Source organism: Bubalus kerabau, chromosome 3 (assembly GCF_029407905.1).
Source record: "Bubalus kerabau isolate K-KA32 ecotype Philippines breed swamp buffalo chromosome 3, PCC_UOA_SB_1v2, whole genome shotgun sequence".
Taxonomy (NCBI): Eukaryota; Metazoa; Chordata; class Mammalia; order Artiodactyla; family Bovidae; genus Bubalus; species Bubalus kerabau.
Genome location: NC_073626.1, coordinates 131,222,735 through 131,227,724, shown reverse-complemented (window position 1 = coordinate 131,227,724; position 4,990 = coordinate 131,222,735). Strand labels below are relative to the sequence as shown.

The window sequence follows — 4,990 nt, the reverse complement described above, 5'->3', positions numbered from 1 at the left end:
TTTTTAGCCAGTTGATCTCTTGAAATATGTGGGCTGTGCAATAATTTTTTTGATTGCTCTATGATTTTCTTCTTGCTTTTACATTTCATATATTCTTAATTTGTTTTACAGATCATTTTTCCCCCTCTTTGGAATAAACCAATGTGGATAAGAGAGCCCAAAAGGGAATTAATCCATTTTGGTGATTAATATTGTTCTGAAATTAGGATTAAAGTAAACTTTTTATTTAGGATAATACAGAGAACAACATTCACTGAGGATAAAGTAAGTATTCTAAGCTTTCCTCTCCTAGGCATCTTCTCTCAGGCACTGAGACTGCAGCCATTCAATACATGGGGACAGGCAGAAAGAAGAGACTTCAAAAGTCAAATATATTTCAACAGCTAATTTTTAACAAGTCTGGCAATGAGATATTTCCATTCTTCTCTCTTCTGTGTGATATATGTAGGAGTGAGTAGCTGCAGTAGTGATTCTGGCTGTTATCTAAAGAAGTTCTGACACAAAGCCTCAGTGTTACATATCATGTACATCCCACAGTCCTAGCTGTTTTGTTGAGCAGGGGCTTTCTCTGCCATAAAGGCCAGTTTGTATCCTTTTCTGCCTAAGAAAGCTGCTACCTTCTTTGCACGGAATGAGTTACTACTACTATGAAGAATCATAATAAAAAAAGCCATTTTTATCTTGCAGATAAACAAACAAGCTCCAGTGGGTTCCCCCAGCTGCATGTGTGGAATTATCACTGATGGCTAAAAATATAACTCTCTTGTTTGGGAGGTCCAACTGCTCAAGGAACAGCGCCATCTCTGCTGGGTTGCCAGTGCACTTGATGAACTGAGTAACTTCAGGGCTGATGAAGCAGACATGGTCAGTGCAGTCATGAAATTGACTGTTGGCAAAGTACTCAAAGACAAACCCAATATCATGGTCATTGAGCCAGCTTGGAGGATCCAGTAGTGAGACATCTAATTGCAGTACATTGTCCATGTAACTCAAGACTACTGGATCCATCTTGTACTGACCAGGGGTGTTTAGAAATTCCAGAAGCTGCTTTGGACCTCACCACCACTTCCAGCATCCAAGCAGCTCTCTACAGGCTGGAAAAGTATCTAGAATTTTATTAGGAATTCTATAATATTCAGACCATTGACAGAAACAGTTTTCATGGTGAATGTTCTCACTTGATCTTCATTATATTTTTCACATAGCTTTGCCCAGTTGAATGAAGACAAGCTTTTGCAGGTTAAGCATTGCATTCTGTCTTTATTTCTAGCCTGAACTAAGGTAAAAACCCTGCCTAACGCATAGCAATGGAGCTTAATGATATGGAACATAAATAGTGAGGAAGTGTCCTACTCCACCAAGGACATAAGACTTTACTTTAGCATTGTTTTCAGTCAAATCTCTAATGGAGAATTAGGATTGCAACCTGTTGAAACATCTTTGAAAATACATGCAAATGTATTGCCAAATATATACCTACAATTAAAGGAAGTTTGTGTTTAATTTTGTCCTTTCAAAAAAAAAAAGAAGAAAAAAATGGGAGGAGAAAAGGAAAATTTTTAAAGTTGTGGGGAAAAAAAAACCCTCCCATTTATTCAAGTTCACTCTGTCTTGATTTTCTAGAATAAGTCAGACCAAAATAAAGAAAAAAAGAAGCTACTTAAATATTTACCCTTGGAATTTATTAGTTCTAAAATAGGCTGATATATTGGGTTAGCCAAAAAGTTGTTTCAGGTATCACTTTATGGAAAATAGATGGGGAAATAATGGAAACAGTGAGAGACTTTACATTTTGGGGCTCCAAAACCACTGCAGATGATGACTGCAGCCATGAAATTAAAAGACGCTTGCTCCTTGGAAGAAAAGCTATGACCAACCTAGACAGCATATTAAAAAACAGAGACATTACTTTGCCAACAGAGGCCCATCTAGTCAAAGTTATGGATTTTCCAGTGCTCATGTATGGATGTGAGCGTTGGACTATAAACTGAGCACCAAAGAATTGATGCTTTTGAAATGTGGTGTTGGAGAAGACTCTTGAGAGCCCCTTGGACTGCAAAGAGATCAAACCAGTCAATCCTAAAGGAAATCAATCCTGAATATTCATTGGAAGGTCTGATACTGAAGCTGAAACTCCAATACTTTGGCCACCTGATGTGGAGAGCTGATTCACTGGAAAAGACCCTGATGCTGGGAAAGACTGAAGGCAGGAGGAGAAGGGGATGACAGAGGATGAGATGGTTGGATGGCATCACCGACTGTATGGACATGGCTTTGAGCAAGCTGTGGCAGCTGGTTATGGACATGGAAGCCTGGCATGCTGCAGTCCATGGGGTCACAAAGAGTCGGACATGACTGAGCGACTGAACTGAACTACAGAAAATTCTGAATGAAGTTTTTGGCCAACCCAATACTTAGCTAGTTTAAGAATAATGCAAATTTATTAATGATAGTTAAAAAATTAAATATACAAGTATTATTATTATGGGGCTTACCAGGTGGTGCTAGTGGTAAAGAATCTGCCTGCCAATGCAGGAGACCTAAGGGATATGTGTTCAGTCCCTGGGTCAGGAAGATCCATTCTCTGGAAGAGAAAATGGCAATGCACTCCAGTATTCTTGCCTAGAAAATCCCATGAACAGAGGAGCCTGGCAGGCTATAGTTCATGGGGTCGCAAAGAGTCACGCACAACTGAGCACGCACACAATTATTAGGGGAAGCCAAAGGCATTTTTGCATTAAAGCTATTAGTTTTTGAATTTGACATGATGGAATTTAAAAACTTGCTTTAAATTGCTTTTTTTTCTCTGACACAGAATATTCACCCTCTATTAAGAAAATGGTAGTCCAGAAATCACCCTTATAACAAAGGCAAAGAGATCTTAATGGGATGGAGTCAATTCAACCACCAGAAAAGAGACTTGAAATATCTGTTAAGATGAAGGCATGAGAGAAACTGGGAACCAAAACAAGGGTTAGAAAGATACCTATAGGACCAGTACCTATTCAGCTGGCAGTATATACCTCAGCGGATTTCTTTAAGATATAAAAAGTGTGAGGATGCTCTTGAAAAGGACCAATGGATGAGGTTTAAATAAAAAAAATTATTTTAAAGAGTCAATCATTTTTGATTTTCAAAACATTAGTAATTTCATGCGGAGAAGGCAATGGCACCCCACTCCAGTACTCTTGCCTGGAAAATCCATGGACAAAGGAGCCTGGTAGGCTGCAGTCCATGGGGTCGCTAAGAGTCGGGAATGACTGAGCGACTTCACTTTCACTTTTCACTTTCATGCATTGGAGAAGGAAATGGCAACCCACTCCAGTGTTCTTGCCTGGAGAACCCCAGGGATGGGGAAGCCTGGTGGGCTGCCGTCTCTGGGGTCGCACAGAGTCGGACATGACTGAAGCGACTTAGCAGCAGCAGCAGTAATTTCATGTGATTCAACCTATAGTACAAGAAAGAAAATGAAACAGATTTAAGAGAGAAATCTTTTTTCCTTAAAGGGTGGTAGATACATATACAAAACCATTCCTTATAAGTTGCAGGGCATGGGCATTTCAAAAAGAAGCATCTAAATTCATATATTGAATCAGTATGTTGCTTTCTGGGATCAGCAGCAAGGTTTGATCCTCCAAAAAATTCTTCTTCATGCAGTATGCATATCGTGCATGAAAAATGAAGTCTCTGAACTTCCTCATGGGAGATCATTGTACCATTCACTAGTTCTCATTAAAATCTCTCTCGTCCTAATTCCCATCTTAAATTTTCCTTTCATTAATTTCTTCTATTATGTCCAGTCATGCCCAATTTTATGTGAATATATGTGCATTGGTCTTGAAAAATAATCTCACCACTTTTATTTTAGAAGAATATTTGATTATAACACTTGAGAAAGTGTAAGCTTGGTACTCATATTCAAGTGGCAGATTCATCTTAATGTTTAACACCTATTTGTCATTAAAAACATTTTTTTTGTTTTTAGTATGGCTCAAATTTGATTGTTAATTAAAATTTCATTGCATATATCTTAAGAACCTGCAATTCAAGAAGCCTGATGAAATGTAAATGATTTGATGTACATGTGAAAATAGGATAAGGGGTCAGATATAATTTGTAATAATCACTGTTAATTATTGGGATTGTTCAATGAGTTATGAGAAAACTGGGGCCACTTTATTTACATGTATTAGAATAATAGCAATGTTGATAAGCACAGGAATACATTTTTATTGCTCCCATCTCTCAAAAATAACCATCTTTGAAATTATTTTTCATTATAGGTTATTGCAAGATATTGACTATAGTTTCCTGTGAAAGCAAAAGTCACTCAGTAGTGTCCGACTCTTTGAGACCCCATGGGCTATATGCTGCTGCTAAGTCACTTCAGTAGTGTCCGACTTCCTGCGACCCCATAGACGGCAGCCCACAAGGCTCCCCCATCCCTGGGATTCTCCAGGCAAGAACACTGGAGTGGGTTGCCATTTCCTTCTCCAATGCATGAAAGTGAAAAGTGAAAGTGAAGTCGTTCAGTTGTGTCCGACTCTCAGAGACACCATGGACTGCAGCCTACCAGGCTCCTCCAATCCATGGGATTTTCCAGGCAAGAGTACTGGAGTGGGGTGCCATTGCCTTCTCCATGGGCTATATAGTCCCTGGAATTCTCCAGGCCAGAATACTAGAGAGTGTAGCCTTTCCCTTCTCCAGGGGATCTTCCCAACCCATGTCTTCTGCATTGCAGGCCGATTCTTTAGCAGCTGAGCCACAAGGGAAGCCCTGTGCTATACAGTAAACCTTTATTGCTTGTCACATATCTATGTTTTTTAACTAGAAATGCAGCATTCTATTTATATTAAGTCAAACAAGTGGAATGAAAATGTCATAACTTTTTAGTTGGGCAAAAATTCATGTTTTCTAAAATATATATTGCATGTATTATTTACATATATGTATATAAAAGAGATGCTCTTGAGAAAGAACACCAAAAAAA

At 38.7% G+C, this 4,990-nt stretch overlaps 1 pseudogene; it reads right to left on the bottom strand.

The window, feature by feature from the left end:
* Positions 1 to 383: 383 nt before the first annotated feature.
* LOC129647304 (sentrin-specific protease 8-like) lies at positions 384 to 1,038 on the bottom strand (annotated as a pseudogene).
* Between the last annotated feature and the right edge of the window lie 3,952 nt (positions 1,039 to 4,990).